We start from the raw sequence: 24094 nt of genomic DNA, 5'->3' as shown, positions 1-24094 counted from the left end.
TTTCTGGGACTCACCCACAAACAGGACCAAGCCTGACCTGCTGAGGAGTGACGGACTCCATCCTAGCTGGAGGGGTGCTCTCATCTTATCTACCAACATAGACAGGGCTCTAACTCCTCTAGCTCCACAATGAAATAGGGTGCAGGCCAGGCAGCAGGCTGTTAGCCAGCCTGCCAGCATAGTGGAGTCTGCCATTAGCACAGTCAGTGTAGTCAGCTCAGCTATCACCATTGAGACCGTGTCTGTGCCTCGACCTAGGTTGGGCAAAACTAAACATGGCGGTGTTCGCCTTAGCAATCTCACTAGGATAAAGACCACCTCCATTCCTGTCATTACTGAAAGAGATCATGATACCTCACATCTCAAAATAGGGCTACTTAATGTTAGATCCCTTACTTCAAAGGCAATTATAGTCAATGAACTAATCACTGATCATAATCTTGATGTGATTGGCCTGACTGAAACATGGCTTAAGCCTGATGAATTTACTGTTTTAAATGAGGCCTCACCTCCTGGCTACACTAGTGACCATATCCCCCGTGCATCCCGCAAAGGCGGAGGTGTTGCTAACATAGCAAATTTCAATTTACAAAAAAAAAAAATGACATTTTCGTCTTTTGAGCTTCTAGTCATGAAATCTATGCAGCCTACTCAATCACTTTTTATAGCTACTGTTTACAGGCCTCCTGGGCCATATACAGCGTTTCTCACTGAGTTCCCTGAATTCCTATCGGACCTTGTAGTCATAGCAGATAATATTCTAATCTTTGGTGACTTTAATATTCACATGGAAAAGTCCACAGACCCACTCCAAAAGGCTTTCGGAGCCATCATCGACTCAGTGGCTTTTGTCCAACATGTCTCTGGACCCACTCACTGTCACAGTCATACGCTGGACCTAGTTTTGTCCCATGGAATAAATGTGGTGGATCTTAATGTTTTTCCTCATAATCCTGGACTATCGGACCACCATTTTATTACGTTTGCAATTGCAACAAATAATCTGCTTAGACCCCAACCAAGGAACATCAAAAGTCGTGCTATAAATTCACAGACAACACAAAGATTCCTTGATGCCCTTCCAGACTCCCTCTGCCTACCCAAGGACGCCAGAGGACAAAAATCAGTTAACCACCTAACTGAGGATCTCAATCTAATCTTGCGCAATACCCTAGATGCAGTTGCACCCCTAAAAACTAAAAAAATGTCTCATAAGAAACTAGCTCCCTGGTACACAGAAAATACCCGAGCTCTGAAGCAAGCTTCCAGAAAATTGGAACGGAAATGGCGCCACACCAAACTGGAAGTCTTCCGACTAGCTTGGAAGGACGGTACCGTGCAGTACCGTAGAGCCCTTACTGCTGCTCGATCATCCTATTTTTCTAACTTAATTGAGGAAAATAAGAACAATCCGAAATTCCTTTTTAATACTGTCGCAAAGCTAACTAAAAAGCAGCATTCCCCAAAAGAGGATGACTTTCACTTTAGCAGTGATAAATTCATGAACTTCTTTGAGGAAAATATTATGATTATTAGAAAGCAAATTACGGACTCCTCTTTAAACCTGCGTATTCCTCCAAACCTCAGTTGTCCTGAGTCTGCACAACTCTGCCAGGACCTAGGATCAAGAGAGACGCTCAAGTGTTTTAGTACTATATCTCTTGACACAATGATGAAAATAATCATGGCCTCTAAACCTTCAAGCTGCATACTGGACCCTATTCCAACTAAACTACTGAAAGAGCTGCTTCCTGTGCTTGGCCCTCCTATGTTGAACATAATAAACGGCTCTCTATCCACTGGATGTGTACCAAACTCACTAAAAGTGGCAGTAATAAAGCCTCTCTTGAAAAAGCCAAACCTTGATCCAGAAAATATAAAAAACTATCGGCCTATATCGAATCTTCCATTCCTCTCAAAAATTTTAGAAAGGACGGCTGCTAGAATCCTGACTAGAACCAAAATTTTAGAGAAGGCTGTTGCGCAGCAACTCACTGCCTTCCTGAAGACAAACAATGTATACGAAATGCTTCAGTCTGGTTTTAGACCCCATCATAGCACTGAGACGGCACTTGTGAAGGTGGTAAATGACATTTTAATGGCATCGGACCGAGGCTCTGCATCTGTCCTCGTGCTCCTAGACCTTAGTGCTGCTTTTGATACCATCGATCACCACATTCTTTTGGAGAGATTGGAAACCCAAATTGGTCTACACGGACATGTTCTGGCCTGGTTTAGATCTTATCTGTCGGAAAGATATCAGTTTGTCTCTGTGAATGGTTTGTCCTCTGACAAATCAACTGTAAATTTCGGTGTTCCTCAAGGTTCCGTTTTAGGACCACTATTGTTTTCACTATATATTTTACCTCTTGGGGATGTTATTCGAAAACATAATGTAAACTTTCACTGCTATGCGGATGACACACAGCTGTACATTTCAATGAAACATGGTGAAGCCCCAAAATTGCCCTCGCTAGAAGCATGTGTTTCAGACATAAGGAAGTGGATGGCTGCAAACTTTCTACTATTAAACTCGGACAAAACAGAGATGCTTGTTCTAGGTCCCAAGAAACAAAGAGATCTTCTGTTGAATCTGACAATTAATCTTAATGGTTGTACAGTCGTCTCAAATAAAACTGTGAAGGACCTCGGCGTTACTCTGGACCCTGATCTCTCTTTTGAAGAACATATCAAGACCATTTCGAGGACAGCTTTTTTCCATCTACGTAACATTGCAAAAATCTGAAACTTTCTGTCCAAAAATGATGCAGAAAAATTTATCCATGCTTTTGTCACTTCTAGGTTAGACTACTGCAATGCTCTATTTTCCGGCTACCCGGATAAAGCACTAAATAAACTTCAGTTAGTGCTAAATACGGCTGCTAGAATCCTGACTAGAACCAAAAAATTTGATCATATTACTCCAGTGCTAGCCTCTCTACACTGGCTTCCTGTCAAAGCAAGGGCTGATTTCAAGGTTTTACTGCTAACCTACAAAGCATTACATGGGCTTGCTCCTACCTATCTCTCTGATTTGGTCCTGCCGTACATACCTATACGTACGCTACGGTCACAAGACGCAGGCCTCCTAATTGTCCCTAGAATTTCTAAGCAAACAGCTGGAGGCAGGGCTTTCTCCTATAGAGCTCCATTTTTATGGAACGGTCTGCCTACCCATGTCAGAGACGCAAACTCGGTCTCAACCTTTAAGTCTTTACTGAAGACTCATCTCTTCAGTGGGTCATATGATTGAGTGTAGTCTGGCCCAGGAGTGGGAAGGTGAACGGAAAGGCTCTGGAGCAACGAACCGCCCTTGCTGTCTCTGCCTGGCCGGTTCCCCTCTTTCCACTGGGATTCTCTGCCTCTAACCCTATTACAGGGGCTGAGTCACTGGCTTGCTGGGGCTCTCTCATGCCGTCCCTGGAGGGGGTGCGTCACCTGAGTGGGTTGATTCACTGTTGTGGTCATCCTGTCTGGGTTGGCGCCCCCCCCCCCTTGGGTTGTGCCGTGGCGGAGATCTTTGTGGGCTATACTCAGCCTTGTCTCAGGATGGTAAGTTGGTGGTTGAAGATATCCCTCTAGTGGTGTGGGGGCTGTGCTTTGGCAAAGTGGGTGGGGTTATATCCTTCCTGTTTGGCCCTGTCCGGGGGTGTCCTCGGATGGGGCCACAGTGTCTCCTGACCCCTCCTGTCTCAGCCTCCAGTATTTATGCTGCAGTAGTTTATGTGTCGGGGGGCTGGGGTCAGTTTGTTATATCTGGAGTACTTCTCCTGTCCTATTCGGTGTCCTGTGTGAATCTAAGTGTGCGTTCTCTAATTCTCTCCTTCTCTCTTTCTTTCTCTCTCTCGGAGGACCTGAGCCCTAGGACCATGCCCCAGGACTACCTGACATGATGACTCCTTGCTGTCCCCAGTCCACCTGGCCATGCTGCTGTTCCAGTTTCAACTGACCTGAGCCCTAGGACCATGCCCCAGGACTACCTGACATGATGACTCCTTGCTGTCCCCAGTCTACCTGGCCATGCTGCTGCTCCAGTTTCAACTTCCACCTGACTGTGCTGCTGCTCTAGTTTCAACTGTTCTGCCTTATTATTATTCGACCATGCTGGTCATTTATGAACATTGAACATCTTGGCCATGTTCTGTTATAATCTCCACCCGGCACAGCCAGAAGAGGACTGGCCACCCCACATAGCCTGGTTCCTCTCTAGGTTTCTTCCTAGGTATTGGCCTTTCTAGGGAGTTTTTCCTAGCCACCGTGCTTCTACACCTGCATTGCTTGCTGTTTGGGGTTTTAGGCTGGGTTTCTGTACAGCACTTTGAGATATCAGCTGATGTACGAAGGGCTATATAAATAAATTTGATTTGATTTGATTTGATTTGTTGTCATTGCAGGCAATCTCAAAACTGTGCGTTACAGGGAAGACATCCCCTCCCTCATGTGGTACCCTTCCTGCAGTCTCATCCTGACATGACCCTCCAGCATGACAATGCCACCAGTCATACTGCTCGTTCTGTGTGTGATTTCCTGCAAGACATGAATGTCAGTGTTCTGCCATTGAGCACATCTGGGAACTGTTAGATTGGAGGGTGAGGGCTAGGGCCATTCCCCACAGAAATGTTTGGGAACTTGCAGGTGCCTTGATGGGAGAGTGGGGTAACATCTCACAGCAAGAACTGGCAAATCTAGTGCAGTCCACGAGGAGGATTTTTACCCTCCCTTTGTTCAAGGACACATTATTCAATTTCTGTTAGTCACATGTCTGTGGATCTTGTTATGTTCATAGAAATATTTACACATGTTAAGTTTGCTGAAAATAAATGCAGTTGACAGTGAGAGGACGTTTCTTTTTTTGGTGAATTTATGATTTAAAATGAAACTATAGGTGAGAACATGAAATGTGATCTTTACCTTCTAAATGAGAAAATGGTTTTCATATAAAGTTTACCCAGTCAGTAACCACACCCATGTGAGCACAGACAATATGCCAAAATGCAATGGAACCATCCTTTTTCCAGAGTGTATAAAAGGACCCAGACCAGAGAACAGACCAGACCAGAGTACCCCCCACATGTTGTTGAACTCTCTACAGACCAGAGAGCGTGAAGAGGTGGCTACACGGCTGAGAAATGGTTTAAAACTAAAGACCAGTAGGAGGACGGTAAGCCAGACGTCACGAATGGTTAGACAATAGAGACTAGTATACGGACTGTAAGCTGGACGTGTAAAATGGTTAGACTCTACATTAGACCAGCGTGAGCGACAGCCTGAGCTGAAAGGTTTACGCCATGGTTAGAAACTCTGAATCTCTCTCTCTCTCGAAGAAGAAGAAGCTACAAAATACATTTTTACTACTGGGGGACACAACCAGAGACTCCTGATGAACTACTCTCCACAGACTGATCGAGTGATTTCAACAGAGCGAAACGACAAAGACATACAATTGTAAATATGTACATTGTATTTCTAAATCCGAATGAGCGGTCGTTGGGGTGCTAAATATCCATATTTACGATGAACGTGTTATTCAACTGTATGTACGATAGGTGAAGTCCCTTTGCCTCTTCTTCTCCCGCTCTTTCTTACATGCCCCACTCTTGTTATTGTGTAACAAGATGTCATATCGGGTTAGTCCACTAGAGACTTTGCATTGCATTATGTAGTAATCAATGTGTAAGCTATCCTGTTTGTGTGTTTATGTAATTCTGTGTGATTATTTAGTTAGGTAGTAAATAAAGAATTGAGCCAATTTGTATATCGCTGATTCCTCATTTATGCTAGGGTTCGTGCAGATATCCAAGAATTTTGCAACAATCAGAATGGGACTGTAAAGGTAAATAAGAATTGATGAATTGGCTGTGACTGATGTAAGAGATATGTTTATCTTTAGAGTTTAGTCGGGAGATAGTAACTCGTTAAATAACTTTTCCTGTGATTCCCCATATTACTACTTAATTAATTGTTAAATTATTCATTTAATTGCTTAATAATTGAACGTGGTAAGTCATTATTTTATTAAATAACAGTCAAACACATTAAAGATAGTCATGACACAATACACTTTATTACGTATTATTCTAAAATAGCTTTATAGAGTTGACAAAAGGGAGGAGGGATCCTCATGAGAAATTAGAGTGGAGTTAATAATGCGAGTAATTGTTTGAAGAGTTAAAGAAACAATTGTAATTGTAGAGTTTAAAAAAGCAATCTGTCAAGCGCCACCATTGGGATTACCAAACTAAAATGACCTTTTTGAGTCGTGCACTGGAGTAAATCTTTAGACCCTGTGGCGAGAGGAATGCCGCCATGTCAGTGGGCTGTACAGGCTACAAAATTGGTTTTGCATAACACTGCTTCAATTACAATGGGGCCCCCCAAAAAAGTAGATCTGTCTCGATTCAGTGTATAGTATTCTAAAAAGAGTAGACATTTTTATGAGTGTGAGGCAAATAGGGAATATCCAACGGAGATTGGCAATAGTATATATAATAAACGTTGGAATGGATTAAAACAGAAACAATTAATAAGTGGAGGGAGGACAGTGGACTACCGGTGAGCAGAAGTTATCATGTTTTGTTTTGTCTGTAATTAAAACTTTTGTGTTGCTGATTAAGATTTAGCATAGTGAAAACTAACGAAATGTTCATGTTCTTTTCCAGGAGAGGATGGGGTGTCCCTTTCTCTCCCTTTGAAATGTTTGCCAAGGCTGTTGTCTTGGGAGAGCAGTTAGTGAAATTCTGCCATTTATAAAGTATAAAAGGTACTCAGATCCGGCTGTAAAGGGAGATCCCAATTAAGTCAGGCCTGGCCATTTGTTTGTTTTTGCCCTACGTTTTACAACACACACCAGCACTTGCACACACAACCCACCTGTTATGAATATTTGTTAGTGGTGTTAATAACATGTCTGATTTATTGTGTGGGGTCTTTTTATTTGGTTTTAGTAGGTTAATAATGGGTTAGAAAGGATGCACAGTAAACTACACAAAAATGCAATTTTCAGAAATATTCAATTGTCAGAATTTTCGTTGCACACGTACATTCTCTGGATAATAAAATGTACTGAGAAACCTGGGCGAGATTGAAGTAAAATATGAAGATTATTACTGTTGTTGTTTTGGTTGTTTTGTTTTTGTCTTTGCTTCAATGCAAATCTCACCAGATTGGGTCTGCTGCGTGGACGGGATTTCTCCCTAAGGCTCAGCCCTCTAACTCCCTGACACCTCTAACACTGCAGTGAGGTCACCAATATGACAGGGTCATATTGACAGGGTTATGACAATAAGCCAATTTGCAAAATGGTTTCAACAGTTCATTGTTATTCTCTTTGACATTTCTCTTCTAAATGTGTATTATGAATTAAATAACAAGTATTCATATGCTGAATAGTTTGTCTGGATTTTCTGAATAAGAAATGACCTAAGCTGTTGTTCTGGTCTGTCCTCTCTCAAGGTTATGGCGATAATGATCCCAGATGGTATTTAGATGCATTGAGGGGATAATTCCACCAAGAACGTTGTGAGCGTCACCCCTTCTAACCGGCTAAAATAATAGTGACAATGGCTTTCACTATGCCCCTGTCCATCATCACTTTTACCTGAGACCTGAGTCCTGTCGACAGCATTCAGTCGGAACTATCAACTGCCTTTTCTCTTAGGAGTGTTACATGAGTCCTGAGACCATCCATGTGGAGTGTGCATGGAGAGAGATCACGTCCACACTCCTCTCATGCTGACTATTCCCCAGATATTGAAATCAGGAAATTATCACAGGCTATCCACTTTGACAAGCATCAGTTACATGTGTACCATTGGAAGGATTAACTGTACAGCTATCTGAAGTAGAAAATTAAAAGACACCAGAAGAATGAGAGCCAGGAAGGAGGGGTGTTGTCAACCGTGCCAGTAAGTGATTTAGGGTTTCCCTAGGTGCCGAGATAGGATTGTGTCGAGACACAGATCTGGGGAAGGCAGCATTGAAGGTCCCCAAGAACACAGTGGCCTCCATTCTTAAATGGAAGAATTTTGGAACAACCAAGACTCTTCCCAGAGCTGGCCGCCCGGCCAAACTGAGCAATTGGGGGAGAAGGGACTTGGTCAGGGAGGTGACCAAGAACCCGATGGTCACTCTGGCATAGCTCCAGAGTTCCTCTGTGGAGATGGGAGAACATTCCAGAAGGGCAACCATCTCTGCAGCGCTCCACCAATCAGGCCTTTATGGGAGAGTGGCCAGATGGAAGCCACTCCTCAGTAAAAGGCACATGACAGCTCGCTTGGAGTTAGCCAAAAGGCACCTATAAGACTCAGGTCATGAAAAACAAGATTCTCTTGTCTCATGATACCAAGATTGAACTCTGAACGCCAAGCGTCACGTCCGGAGGAAACCTGGCACCATCCCTATGATGAAGCATGGTGGTGGCAGCATCATGCTGTGGGGATATTTTTCAGCGGCAGGGACTGGGAGACCAGGATCGAGGGAAAGATGAATGGAGTAAAGTACAGAGAGATCCTCAATGGAAACCTGCTCCAGAGTGCTCAGGACCTCAGAATGGTGTGAAGGTTTAACTTCCAACAGGATATCAACTCTAAGCACGCCAAGAGAATGCAGGAGTGGCTTCGGGACAAGTCTCTGAATGTCCTTGAGTGGTCCAGGCCGGGCTTTAACCTGATCAAACATCTCTGGAAAGACCTAAAAATAGCTTTGCAGCGATGTTCCCCATCTGAATTGACAGAGGATGTGCAGAGGAGAATGGGAGAAACTCCCCAAATACACATATGCCAAGCTTGTAGCATCATACCCAAGAAAACTCGAGGCTGTAATCTCTGCCAAGGGTGCATCAACAAAGTAGTGAGTAAAGGGTCTGAATACTTATGTCAGTGTGATGTAAATATTTAATTTTTCATACATTTGCAAAAATGTCTAAAAACTTGTGTTTGCTTTGTCATTATGGGGTGTTGTGTGTAGATTGTTGAGGGAAAAAGCAATTTAATCCATTTTAGAATAAGGCTGTAACGTAACAAAATGTGGAAAAAGTCATAATGTCGGAATACTTTCCGAGAACACTGCATGATTATGCATAGCTCATTACTAATACTTGTCATATTGTGTTTTCTTTTGCTTTTCACTCTCTTAGGAACCCGAAGGTTCGGTTGTGCAATTGGAGGGGAATTAGAGTGTTCATAGTGTGATTATAAGTCAGAGGCCATAAGTCTTAAAGGTGTAAACATATACATCAACTGAGAATATTAATTATGTTTTCTTTTCTGTTCATTTATAAGTAATTTCAATGTTTATATAATATTGAACAGTGTGGAGTTACTATTCAAAATGAGGGACTGTTGGGTTCTAGCTTGCCTGTTGGGACTGTTGCGTTCATACAATAGTATGAGGCTTGCCTGTCCTAGAAACTAGGTAGCTCACCATACGCTTCTAGCCCCTTCTTATTAATGGTATCTGTTGCTTTTACACATCTTACTACTCGGAAGTCGTCTTAATTCTCGCTCAAAAAACTCCTGTGGCTTATTTTTCAAATTGGCAGGTCTTGCATCTAAATGTCTGCACAGGAGTGAAGGTTTCATCAAGTTGTGAGATAGTACTTTTGCACATATAACAGCGGAGGAAAGGCACTACTCCCAAAATAGGTGAATAGTGAATCAATGTAGTTCTCCTCATATTCGTGCCTCTTCGATGGTCCAACGTCCCTGTCTGTGATCTGTGCTTTCCTGGGTAAGGGGGCAGTAAGCACTTTGGCTGCATCAGATTCACAACTGTTAGTGTCCATGCCTGCTGGGCTAACAACAAATGTAGAATTACTGATGCTACCATTGGATGTGCTCGTGGAAGCAGAATAACTTGTCGTTGACAGCTGCAATACTACCAGCAGCAGTACTACCAGTAGAGCTGGTATGTGTGTCTATGGACGCAGGCCTTACTTTTTTAAAACCATTTATCAATTTTTTAGCAAACAGAATGAGCAGCAGCTACGTTTGGCTACATATGGACCGTTAGTGAAATTCCCGCGAGAGAGTAATGGATAATGTAATTGGATGTTAATTATTTTGCTAGGCTACCTGTACTTGACATTGTGTTGTTATTTCGCTGAATACTACATGGTTTAATAAAATTTTTGGCAGTGAAACGAGGCTACTCAGGCAAGACAAAAACCTCACTCAAATGTGTAGACCTTATTGGAAAATATAAATGAACTGTTTGAAAATATGAACTTTTTTTTCAAAAACATTTTTTTATTTTTTATTTTATTTTATGTGAATCACATTTTTATTTGGCGTACCCCCGATGGCATTGCCTGGCATAGCATATTTACTTCACACAAAGTCTCCATAAAATTCAAAGCACACGCATAATTGATGCTGCCGGACTGCACATGTGAGCTGAAGCCCCAACCCAGGGCTGGCACGATGTCACAGAAATGAAATGAGCCCAAACCTAAAAAAAAGGCAGATTTCTAGAAAACACTATGTTGTATTGATTTAATCTGGTGTTGAGAACAAACAATGCAGTGGAGACCAGCGGCAGCGAGTGAGGAGACGAGGAAACAGGCCTAGAAAAATCACAGAGATAGGAAAACTCACCTTAGTTATGATCAACTCATTGATGAAAATATTGGAATAAAGTAGGCTTATGCAATTGAAGGCATGTACCAAATTCTTGCTTATCCTGAAACTCCCAAAGTCATGTCCAACCGTTATAAACATTTTAAGCAATAGTCGTGTGTGGTCACCTACAGTACATGATCATTTCATCACCGTTATGATTTGGACAGTGTCCTCACTCTGCTTTGAGACAAGCATGGGGGAATTTTGTAGGTAAATCAATCAATGTCAGATGTTTTATTTTACTGAATCTCCGTTTGTATATTTGGTAACAATTAGGCTGGTGAAATGCTTACTAAATTGAGGTGAGTGCTAACAACCATCTTTATTCTAGTTTGCTCATATATATATATATATATCACGCCCTGACCTTAGAGATCCGTTTTATTTCTCTATTTGGTTAGGTCAGGGTGTGATGTGGGGTGGGTATTCTATGTTTTGTTTTCTATGTTTTTTGTGCTTCTATGTTTTGGCCGGGTATGGTTCTCAATCTGTGACAGCTGTCTATCGCTGTCTCTCATTGGGAATCATACTTAGGCAGCCTTCTTTCCCTGTTGTATTTGTGGGTAGGTAACTTTGTTAGAGGCATCATATCCTGTTAAGCTTCACGGTCGTTTTGTATTGTTTATTGTTTTGTTGCCGATATCCAAATAAAAAGTAATGTACGCTCACCACACTGCGCTTTGGTCTTCCCTCAACGACGGCCGTGACATATACAGTGGGACAAAAAAGTATTTAGTCAGCCACCAATTGTGCAAGTTCTCCCACTTAAAAAGATGAGAGGCCTGTAATTTTCATCATAGGTACACTTCAACTATGACAGATAAAATGAGAAAAAAAATCCAGAAAATAACATTGTAGGATTTTTTATGAATTTATTTGCAAATGACGGTGGAAAATAAGTATTTGGTCACCTACAAACAAGCAAGATTTGTGGCTCACACAGACCTGTAAGAGGCTCCTCTGTCCTCCGCTCGTTACCTGTAATAATGGCACCTGTTTGAACTTGTTATCAGTATAAAAGACACCTGTCCACAACCTCAAACAGTCACACTCAAAACTCCACTATGGCAATTATTAAGACATGGAAGACATACAAGACAACTGCTAATCTCCCTCCATCTGGGGCTCCACGCAAGATCTCATCCCGTGGGGTAAAAATGATCACAAGAATGGTGAGCAAAAATCCCAGAACCACACGGGGGGACCTAGTGAATGACCTGCAGAGAGCTGGGACCAAAGTAACAAAGCCTACCATCAGTAACACACTACGCCGCCAGGGACTCAAATCCTGCAGTGCCAGACGTGTCCCCCTGCTTAAGCCAGTACATGTCCAGGCCCGTCTGAAGTTTGCTAGAGAGCATTTGGATGATCCAGAAGAAGATTGGGAGCATGTCATATGATCAGATGAAACCAAAATATAACTAATTGGTAAAAACTCAACTCGTTGTGTTTGGAGGACAAAGAATGCTGAGTTTCATCCAAAGAACACCATACCTACTGTGAAGCATGGGGGTGGAAACATCATGCTTTGGGACCAGGACGACTGATCCGTGTAAAGGAAAGAATAAATGGGGCCATGTATTGAAGATGTTGAAGATGAAACGTTCCAGCATGACAATGATCCCAAACACACCGCCCAGGCAACGAAGGAGTGGCTTCGTAAGAAGCATTTCAAGGTCCTAGAGTGGCCTAGCCAGTCTCCAGATCTCAACCCCATAGAAAATCTTTGCAGGGAGTTGAAAGTCTGTGTTGCCCAGCAACAGCCCGAAAACATCACTGCTCTAGAGGAGATCTGCATGGACGAATGGGCCAAAATACAAGCAACAGTGTTTGAAAACCTTGTGAAGACTTACAGAAAACGTTTGACCTCTGTCATTGCCAACAAAGGGTATATAACAAAGTATTGAGAAACTTTTGTTATTGACCAAGTGGGAGAACTTGCACAATTGGTGGCTGACAGAGATGGCCGCCTCGCTTCGCGTTCCTAGGAAACTATGCAGTTTTTTGTTTTTTTTACGTGTTATTTCTTACATTAGTACCCCAGGTCATCTTAGGTTTCATTACATACAGTCGAGAAGAACTACTGAATATAAGATCAGCGTCAACTCACCATCAGTACGACCAAGAATATGTTTTTCGCGATGCGGATCCTGTGTTCTGCCTTACAAACAGTACAACGGAGCGGATCCTATGCAGCGACCCAAAAAAACGACTCCGAAAGAGAGGGAAACGAGGCGGTCTTCTGGTCAGACTCCGGAGACGGGCACACCGTGCACCACTCCCTAGCATTCTTCTTGCCAATGTCCAGTCTCTTGACAACAAGGTTGATGAAATCCGAGCAAGGGTAGCATTCCAGAGGGACATCAGAGACTGTAATGTTCTTTGCTTCACGGAAACATGGCTCACCGGAGAGACGCTATCTGAAGTGGTGCAGCCAACGGGTTTCTCCACGCATCGCGCCGACAGAAACAAACATCTTTCTGGTAAGAAGAGGGGTGGGGGCGTATGCCTTATGGCCAACGTGACATGGTGTGATGAAAGAAACATACAGGAACTCAAATCCTTCTGTTCACCTGATTTAGAATTCCTCACAATCAAATGTAGACCGCATTATCTGCCAAGAGAATTCTCTTCGATTATAATCACAGCCGTATATATCCCCCCCAAGCAGACACATCGATGGCTCTGAACTAACTTTATTTAACTCTCTGCAAACTGGAAACAATTTATCCAGTTTATCCCCATTGTAGCTGGGGATTTTAACAAGGCTAATCTGAAAACAAGACTCCCTAAATTTTATCAGCATATCGATTGCGCAACCAGGGGTGGAAAGACCTTGGATCATTGTTACTCTAACTTCCGCGACGCATATAAGGCCCTGCCCCGCCCCCCTTTCGGAAAAGCTGACCACGACTCCATTTAGTTGATCCCTGCCTACAGACAGAAACTAAAACAAGAAGCTCCCACGCTGAGGTCTGTCCAACGCTGGTCCGACCAAGCTGACTCCACACTCCAAGACTGCTTCCATCACGTGGACTGGGAGATGTTTCGTATTGCGTCAGATAACAACATTGACGAATACGCTGATTCGGTGTGCGAGTTCATTAGAACGTGCGTTGAAGATGTCGTTCCCATAGCAACGATTAAAACATTCCCTAACCAGAAACCGTGGATTGATGGCAGCATTCGTGTGAAACTGAAAGCGCGAACCACTGCTTTTAATCAGGGCAAGGTGTCTGGTAACATGACCGAATACAAACAGTGCAGCTATTCCCTCCGCAAGGCTATCAAACAAGCTAAGCGCCAGTACAGAGACAAAGTAGAATCTCAATTCAACGGCTCAGACACAAGAGGCATGTGGCAGGGTCTACAGTCAATCACGGACTACAGGAAGAAATCCAGCCCATTCACGGACCAGGATGTCTTGCTCCCAGGCAGACTAAATAACTTTTTTGCCCGCTTTGAGGACAATACTGTGCCACTGACATGGCCTGCAACGAAAACATGCGGTCTCTCCTTCACTGCAGCCGAGGTGAGTAAGACATTTAAACGTGTTAACCTCGCAAGGCTGCAGGCCCAGACGGCATCCCCAGCCGTGCCCTCAGAGCATGCGCAGACCAGCTGGCCGGTGTGTTTACGGACATATTCAATCAATCCCTATACCAGTCTGCTGTTCCCACATGCTTCAAGAGGGCCACCATTGTTCCTGTTCCCAAGAAAGCCAAGGTAACTGAGCTAAACGACTACCGCCCCGTAGCACTCACATCCGTCATCATGAAGTGCTTTGAGAGACTAGTCAAGGACCATATCACCTCCACCCTACCTGACACCCTAGACCCACTCCAATTTGCTTACCGCCCAAATAGGTCCACAGACGATGCAATCTCAACCACACTGCACACTGCCCTAACCCATCTGGACAAGAGGAATACCTATGTGAGAATGCTGTTCATCGACTACAGCTCGGCATTCAACACCATAGTACCCTCCAAGCTCGTCATCAAGCTCGAGACCCTGGGTCTCGACCCCGCCCTGTGCAACTGGGTACTGGACTTCCTGACGGGCCGCCCCCAGGTGGTGAGGGTAGGCAACAACATCCCCTCCCCGCTGATCCTCAACACTGGGGCCCCACAAGGGTGCGTTCTGAGCCCTCTCCTGTACTCCCTGTTTACCCACGACTGCGTGGCCACGCACGCCTCCAACTCAATCATCAAGTTTGCGGACGACACAACAGTGGTAGGCTTGATTACCAACAACGACGAGACGGCCTACAGGGAGGAGGTGAGGGCCCTCGGAGTGTGGTGTCAGGAAAATAACCTCACACTCAACGTCAACAAAACTAAGGAGATGATTGTGGACTCCTGAAGTCCACAATCATCTCCTTAGTTTTGTTGACGTTGAGCAGAGGGAACACCCCCCTATCCACATCGATGGAACAGTAGTGGAGAGGGTAGCAAGTTTTAAGTTCCTTGGCATACACATCACAGACAAACTGAATTGGTCCACTCACACAGACAGCATCGTGAAGAAGGCGCAGCAGCGCCTCTTCAACCTCAGGAGGCTGAAGAAATTCGGCTTGTCACCAAAAGCACTCACAAACTTCTACAGATGCACAATCGAGAGCATCCTGGCGGGCTGTATCAACGCCTGGTATGGCAACTGCACCGCCCTCAACCGTAAGGCTCTCCAGAGGGTAGTGAGGTCTGCACAACGCATCACCGGGGGCAAACTACCTGCCCTCCAGGACACCTACACCACCCGATGCTACAGGAAGGCCATAAAGATCATCAAGGACATCAACCACCCGAGCCACTGCCTGTTCACCCCGCTGTCATCCAGAAGGCGAGGTGTACAGGTGCATCAAAGCTGGGACCGAGAGACTGAAAAACAGCTTCTATCTCAAGGCCATCAGACTGTTAAACAGCCACCACTAACATTGAGTGGCTCCTGCCAACACACTGTCAATGACACTGACTCAACTCCAGCCACTTTAATAATGGGAATTGATGGGAAATGATGTAAATATATCACTAGCCACTTTAAACAATGCTACCTTATATAATGTTACTTACCCTACATTATTCATCTCATATGCATACGTATATACTGTACTCTATATCATCGACTGCATCCTTATGTAATACATGTATCACTAGCCACTTTAACTATGCCACTTTGTTTACATACTCATCTCATATGTTATACTGTACTCGATATCATCTACTGTATCTTGCCTATGCTGCTCTGTACCATCACTCATTCATATATCCTTATGTACATATTCCTTATCCCCTTACACTGTGTATAAGACAGTAGTTTTTTTGGGGAATTGTTAGTTAGATTACTTGTTCGTTATTACTGCATTGTCGGAACTAGAAGCACGAGCATTTCGCTACACTCGCATTAACATCTGCTAACCATGTGTATGTGACAAATAAAATTTGATTTGATTTGATTTGATGTTTTTGCCCCACTGTATATATACACTTTTTTATTTAAAAAAGCCTGTCCTACTCCCTACCAAAAGTGTGTGACTTGTCTGATAATCAAGAAATGTGATTTTGTTTAATTGAATCTCTGTCTGTATATTTGGATTCTTGATCGCTGGCTGAACAAGTGGAAGTGGTAGCTTGTTTGTTCATCTATCACTGATTAGAAACATTTAGCATATAATAATGTAGCCTAAATCAAGTGTATTATTTATCTATTGACTCACGTAGTAGCCTTATATAGCCTTTTATAGAGCCTAGGCTATTTTCTTACCGCCCCAATCCCACTGAAACCCAAAATCCTGACTCCTGTCTCACAAGAAAATTCCTACCTTTATTCTGTAATCCACACATACCATATCATGCCTCGACTATGAATGTCAAAGTTCCGCTGTAACATTTCCCCACTTCTCTGCCCATACGAAAGCTTTGGTAGAGAATGTGTGATCAACAATTGGTATGAGAGTGGATATGGCAATTTTATTTTTTTACAGAGTTGGTCCCCGTTAAGATACCTTGATATCTCGGGGTGCACTCTGTGCGTCCTGAGCATGTTCTGTGTCGACATAGCCTACAGTTGAAATGTGCTGAATAATTGAGGAACATGATAACGCTTAGAATATATGAAAATGGCTGTCTAGCAATGATCAACAATTATCTTGACAGAGCTTGAATTATTTTTTATGAATAATGGAAAAATTCTACAACCCAGGTGTGCAAAGCTCTTAGAGATTGAACCAAAAATACTCTGTAATCACTCCAAAGGTGCTTTCACAAAGTATCGACTCAGGGGTATGAATGCTTTAGAATTTCAGTATTTAATTTAGAATAAATTAGTAAAATTTCTCAAAACATGTTTTCACTTTGTTATAATCAGTTATTGTGTGTAGATGTGTGAGGAAAATATACACTGCTCAAAAAAATAAGGGGAACACTTAAACAACACAATGTAACTCCAAGTCAATCACACTTCTGTGAAATCAAACTGTCCACTTAGGAAGCAACACTGATTGACAATAAATGCCACATGCTGTTGTGCAAATGGAATAGACAACAGGTGGAAATTATAGGCAATTAGCAAGACACCCCCAATAAAGGAGTGGTTCTGCAGCTGGTGACCACAGACCACTTCTCAGTTCCTATGCTTCCTGGCTAATGTTTTGGTCACTTTTGAATGCTGGCTAAGCTTTCACTCTAGTGGTAGCATGAGACGGAGTCTACAACCCACATAAGTGGCTCAGGTAGTGCAGCTCATCCAGGATGGCACATCAATGCGAGCTGTGGCAAGAAGGTTTGCTGTGTCTGTCAGCGTAGTGTCCAGAGCATGGAGGCACTACCAGGAGACAGGCCAGTACATCAGGAGACGTGGAGGAGGCCAACAACCCAGCAGCAGGACCTCTACCTCCGCCTTTGTGCAAGGAGGAGCAGGAGGAGCACTGCCAGAGCCCTGCAAAATGACCTCCAGCAGGCCACAAATGTGAATGTGTCTGCTCAAACGGTCAGAAACAGACTCCATGAGGGTGGTATGAGGGCCCGACGTCCACAGGTGGGGGTTGTGCTTACAGCCCAACACCGTGCAGGACGTTTGGCATTTGCGAGAGAACACCAAGATTGGCAAATTCGCCACTGGCGCCCTGTGCTCTTCACAGATGAAAGCAGGTTCACACTGAGCACATGTGACAGACGTGACAGAGTCTGGAGACGCCGTGGAGAACGTTCTGCTGCCTGCAACATCCTCCAGTATGACCGGTTTGGCGGTGGGTCTGTCATGGTGTGGGGTGGCATTTCTTTGGGGGGGCCACACAGCCCTCCATGTGCTCGCCAGAGGTAGCCTGACTGCCATTAGATACTCAGACCCCTTGTGAGACCATATGCTGGTGCGGTTGGCCCTGGGTTCCTCCTAATGCAAGACAATGCTAGACCTCATGTGGCTGGAGTGTGTCAGCAGTTCCTGCAAGAGGAAGGCATTGATGCTATTGGCCGTCCCTCCCGTTCCCCAGACCTGAATCCAATTGAGCACGCACGTCCGTCCGTCCGTCCGTCCGTCCGTCCGTCTGTCTGTCTGTCTGTCTCACTCCATCCACCATCCGCCACGCTGCACCACAGACTGTCCAGGAGTTGGAGGATGCTTTAGTCCAGGTCTGGGAGGAGATCCCTCAGGAGACCAACCGCCACCTCATCAGGAGCATGCCCAGGCATTGTAGGGAGGTCATACAGGCATGTGGAGGCCACACACACTACTGAGCCTCATTTTGACTTGTTTTAAGGACATTACATCAAAGTTGGATCAGCCTGTAGTGTGGTTTTCCACTTTAATTTTGAGTGTGACTCCAAATCCAGACCTCCATTGGTTGATAAATTTGATTTCCGTTGATAATTTTTGTGTGATTTTGTTGTCAGCACATTCAACTATTCATTCAGATCTAGGATGTGTTATTTTAGTGTTCCCTTTATTTTTTTGAGCAGTTTTCTTCCATTTCTTCCATTTTGAATTCAGGCTGTAACACACCACAATGTGGAATAAGTCAAGGGGTATGAACACTTTCTGAAGGCACTGTATCTTTTATTAAAGATAAAAAAGTAAAATGTCAAGGTAGACCTACCAATTAGTTTGTGTTTTTACTACTATCTGTTTGATTTACCCAAAATCAGTAACAGAATTTCAGAAAAATCTGAAACAGCAATTGAATTGGCTACAATGGGAATTCATAGTAGTCACAAACCACAGTTGGGTCACCTGATGAGTTTGTCCATCTCATAACGTTTTTTCTTTATTTTATCTGTCATCTGGCAGTCAAAGCAAGTGTCTGCCTTTTTCTCTTTCTTCTCTCTCTCTCTACAGTTAATGTCACCTCTCCCGGATCATATTGACAACTACACATGAGCTCCCTCTCTTTCCATTTACTGTAACCGGCATCCTACACACTGAGCACTGACCAACACTGGACATCCATGGACATTGAAAAGTAGTTGAAATTTGGTCAGTTCGCCCTGAGCTTGATTTCAATGTCTGCAGATGTTGTTTATTGTTACCGTCCGGACTTGATTTGAACATCCACTGATGTAGATTTTTGGTTGAGTTTGGACTGGCCTTGATTTGTTCCAAATATAGTCCGAACCAAATATGAAGCAAACATAGACATCAATGTTTCACAAGTTTGGACATTACAGCACAGTACAATACAATACACTACAGTAAAACGAGTTAACTAGAGTATAGTTCCATACTGTACAGTGCAGTACAGCCCTATTCTGTACTTTATTCTGTACTGTACAGTAGAGTTGAATAGAGTAGAGTTCAGTACTGTACAGCAGAGCACACTAAAATTGTGAACAGTATAATGTACTGTAAGGTACTGTACTCTACTTTACTGAACTCTGATGTACTGTACTCTACTGAACACTACTGTGCCGTACTTTGATGTCCAACCTTGTGAAACATAGACGTCTATGATTTATTCAGCAAAAGTGGTCTTGTTTGGGGGCAGAGCTCATTAAAATAATAGCCGATATGTAGAATAATGTCAACATATGCAAAGGAAGATATTACATATTTGTACCATTGTGCAACTATTCAGGCTATATCGCCATGAATACAATATTATTAATGTCTGTAATTATGCATTTCTGTATAGTACAGATCAGGGACCCATGACGAAATTTCGTTATTGCTGGGTGTAAATCCAATTTAGTTATTGTAATCCCATAATCAAAATTTAAAAAATTAAAGTCAAGGTATAATGTGCTAGCTGACACGCCATTATTTCCGCAGACATCTTTGAATCTTGGAGCAGATATTTAACAGTTATGGAAATCGTGGTCACATATTTTTTTTTTACTGAAATTGTGTTACTAAACAGTTTATGCAGCACTCAGCTAAATTATTAAAATGTAAAATTTCCCTGTGTGTGAGCATATTGACAGACCAAAGTGCTGGTCGGGTCAAAATCAATGAAATGTCAATCAGAGCCATGACATGGCATCCCCACCTGTGTTTGTGTGAGCTATGCTCATGTGTGACTTTCGTGTGTGACCGCTGTGTGTGTGTCTTAGCAATGTGCATGTTCTGTGTGCAGTTGGGGGCAGGGCGTCATGGCAACGCAGGCCTGGAAATGAGAGGCTAGTTGCCGTGGAAACCACATGCTGAGAGCTGATCTACAGGATGAGTGAAGGAGCGAGAGAGAGAGAGAGAGAGAGAGAGAGAGAGAGAGACAGACAGAGACAGTAAGATACAGTAGATGGCATTAAGGATTTATATAGCATTTCTTGAGCATTCAACATACTCTTTGTTGCCCTGAAACTCTTGCTAGAGGCTCTGTCCTCTTGTCAGTAGATATTTTCTATTGCTTTGTACGTATAACCAGTAGTCTTCACACATGGATGACTCCCTTATAAGCAACAAAGCATTACATAGTAGTCCTGTAGGGGTGTGCCGAGTACTCTGACAAAACACGTTTTTTAATAGATATGGAGAATTTTCCGAATGCCGTTATGACACAAGTGTTTTTTGTAATTATCTGTAATCTGAAAAAAAGTGTCTTTCAGCTGCCAGCTCACATCTTTATTTCACTCAAACAGTATGAAGCGCTGTGTGTTCTAAACAACTATTGGCTAGTTCTTCTGTCTGTAAAGAAATGGGCGGGGTATCGCTTGAGCCTGCTGCAAAGATTGGTTTAGAACAAGCCGCTCTCCCTCTGCTCTCATAGACAGACACACGCACGCACTGTTTCACTCACAGTCAATCATCTCAGGCCCTTCTCCAAACATTGTGTATGAATCAGAATCCGTATCTAGTAATTTGCTGTGAATCTAGTTAATTCCTGTTGACTTTGCTGAGACCATTTTGTTGTTTTTGTCTGTCTACTTGCCGTTGTTTAGTTCGGTATTATTATTCCATTGCTGACTACGTCTGTCGTTATGTCAAGATCCGAGCCCATGCTTGATATTATTATTATTTCTTCTCGCTCAGGAATGTTTACAAAGCGACAGATCATTTGAAAACAAAATGTAGATAGTTTATTTTGGTTGTACAAATCTGTCCTGGTGTCGGGTGTCGGGGGTCTTGGAATTGATATGGCCCGGAGCAGGGCAGGACTCTAACATAGAGCGCATCTGAAATCGCACCACATTCCCTATAAAATAACCACATGTAGTGCACTATACTGGTAACATGGTGACATTTCAGACACAGCCTGTTCGATATCAAACTAAGAGAACTGTCAAGTAGTACATCAAGCTTTAACCAACTTAGAAACAGCACTGAAAATACACCAAATATGTTGTCTTGGATCGGAGTCAATCAGCCAATAAGTGTCCACAGATGCTGGGTGCATCTCAATAGTCTCATCTCAAACATAGGTACATTTCAATAATCTCACCTCAAACACAGGTTGGGTGCATCTCAATAGTCTCACCACACCTCACCTCAAACACAGGTCAGGTGCATTTAGATTGTCTCACCGTACCCAACTTCATCTCAAACACAGGGCAGGTGTAGCTCAATAGACACATCTTTTATTTATTTATTTTACTTCACCTTTATTAAACCAGGTAGGCTAGTTGAGAACAAGTTCTCATTTGCAACTGCGACCTGGCCAAGGAAGCATAGCAGTTCGACACATACAACAACAGAGTTACACATGGAATAAACAAAACATACAGTCAATAATACAGTAGAAAAAATAAACCAAAAAGTCTACATACAGTGAGTGCAAATGAGGTAACATAAGGGAGTTAATGCAATAAATAGGCCATGGTGGTGAAGTATTTGCAAAATAGCAATTAAACACTGTGCAGAAGATGCATGTGCAAGTAGAGATATTGGGGTGCAAAGAGCAAGACAAATAAATAAATACAGTATGGGGATGAGGTAGCTGGATGGGCTGTTTACAGATGGGCTATGTACAGCTGCAGTGATCTGTGAGCCGCTCTGACAACTGGTGCTTAAAGCTAGTGAGGGAGATATGAGTGCTACGAGAGGGTGCTGCTATGGTGACCAGTGAGCTGAGATAACGCGGGGCTTTACCTAGCAGAGACTTGTAGATGACCTGGAGCCAGTGGGTTTGGTGACGAGTATGAAGCGAGGGCCAGCCAACGAGAGCGTAGAGGTCGCAGTGGTGGGTAGTATATGGGGCTTTGGTGACAAAACGGATGGCACTGTGATAGACTGCATCCAATTTGTTGAGTAGAGTGCTGGAGGCTATTTTATCAATTACATTGCCGAAGTCGAGGATCGGTAGGATGGTCAGTTTTACAGGGCATGTTTGGCAGCATAAGTGAAGGATGCTTTTGTTGCGAAATAGGAAGCAAATTCTAGATTTAACTTTGGATTGGAGATGTTTGATGTGAGTCTGGAAGGAGAGTTTACAGTCTAACCAGACACCTAGGTATTTGTAGTTATCCACATATTCTAAGTCAGTCCAGAGTAGTGATGCTGGACGGGCGGGCAGGTGCGGGCAGTGGTCGGTTGAAGAGCAGTTGTATGGCATTGAAGCTCGTCTGGAGGTTAGTTAACACAGTGTCCAAAGAAGGGCCAGAAGTATACAGAATGGTGTCGTCTGCGTAGAGGTGGATCAGATAATCACCAGCAGCAAGAGCGACATCATTGATGTAAACAGGTTGTTTGAAAGGGATAGGTTGGATGCCTAAAGGGACCTGGCCTCTACCTGTCGAGTTGTATAAAGGAGAGATTGAGGGAAAGCCCAAGGAGAGGAGGAATAATGAAATGCATTCCTAATGTTCAGCTATGGTCAGGGGTCAGGTTATAACAACCAAGCAACTTCTCTCTAAGGTGGGTTGAGGGGTGAGGGAGTGAATGACTGAGTGACTGCATGCGTGCGTGTTGACTCACAGGGCACGGTGCGGAGGTAGAGGTTGTCTCTAATAATCTGCTGGTGGTCGTGGTCCAAGGAGCCCTTGGAGAAGCGCAGGTTGAGGTAGTGCCGAAGGTCCTTATCCACCACGCCTCCTACATACACAAACACCATAAACAAACAGACACAATTAAAATGCAGTCTAAAACACACACGCGGATGCAGGCCCTCAAGCAAGCAGACGCACACACACACACAAACAGACACACAAAACATGATACACATCACAGTAATTGTGTGAACTAGTACACTCTCAGAAAAAAAAGATTCCAAAGGGGTTATTTGGCTGTCCCCATAGGAGAACCCTTTTTGGTTCCAGGTAGAACCAATTATGGTTTAAGGTAGAACCCTTTTTGGTTCCATGTAGAACCCTCTAAGGAACCAAAAGGGTTATACTTGGAACCGTTTTTCAAAGGTGTATCCTATAGGGACAGCCGAAAAAAACATTTTAGGTTCTAGATAGCATCTTCTTTTCTAATAGTGTAATCACCTTGGGCTCAACATGCTCAGCAGGCTGTGTATAGCTTAATCCCTACATCTCCACATGACAAACCCTAGTAAGACTTCATAGTGTACACCAGAGTTGCCATTCGTGTTAAATTAAGACCTAGACAACCAGGTGAGGGGAGTTCATAACTAATCAATGACCTTAAAACCTTGTGACTAGGGGGCAGTATTTTCATTTTTGGAAAAATAACGTTCCCGTAGTAAACGGGATATTTTGTCAGGACAAGATGCTAGAATATGCATATAATTGACAGCTTAGGATAGAAAACACTCGAAAGTTACCAAAACGGTCAAAAAAAAAGCCTGAGAAAAATCCAATCCGGAAGTGCCTCATGTTTTGAAAGCGCTGCGTTCCAATGCGTCCCTATTGAGCAGTGAATGGGCTATCCACCAGATTACTTTTTCTCTGTATTCCACACGCATTTATGTTGAAGAATACCCGTAAGCGGCTACATTGCGCAAGTGATCACCCGATGCCCCCAGAGTGATTCTCGCGTAAAATACAGAGGTAGCCATTATTCCAATCGGTCCTACTGAAAAACTAATTGTCCCGGTGGATATATTATCGAATAGATATTTGAAAAACACCTTGAGGGTTGATTATAAACAA

General features: G+C 43.4%; 1 protein-coding gene across 5 annotated transcripts in view; it reads right to left on the bottom strand.

Annotated features, from left to right (window-relative positions):
- LOC109867612 (membrane-associated guanylate kinase, WW and PDZ domain-containing protein 2) overlaps window positions 1-24094 on the bottom strand; it is a 297617-nt gene that overhangs the window by 266878 nt on the left and 6645 nt on the right. For all 5 annotated transcript variants that reach the window (XM_031801801.1, XM_031801802.1, XM_031801800.1 and 2 more), the window contains exon 2: window positions 22956-23072. The gene's annotated coding sequence lies outside the window, so the exon portion shown is untranslated. The remainder of the gene's footprint in view (window positions 1-22955; window positions 23073-24094) is intronic.

Source organism: Oncorhynchus kisutch, linkage group LG22, assembly GCF_002021735.2.
Source record: "Oncorhynchus kisutch isolate 150728-3 linkage group LG22, Okis_V2, whole genome shotgun sequence".
Taxonomy (NCBI): domain Eukaryota; kingdom Metazoa; phylum Chordata; class Actinopteri; order Salmoniformes; family Salmonidae; genus Oncorhynchus; species Oncorhynchus kisutch.
This window is presented reverse-complemented; position numbering and strand designations above follow the sequence as displayed.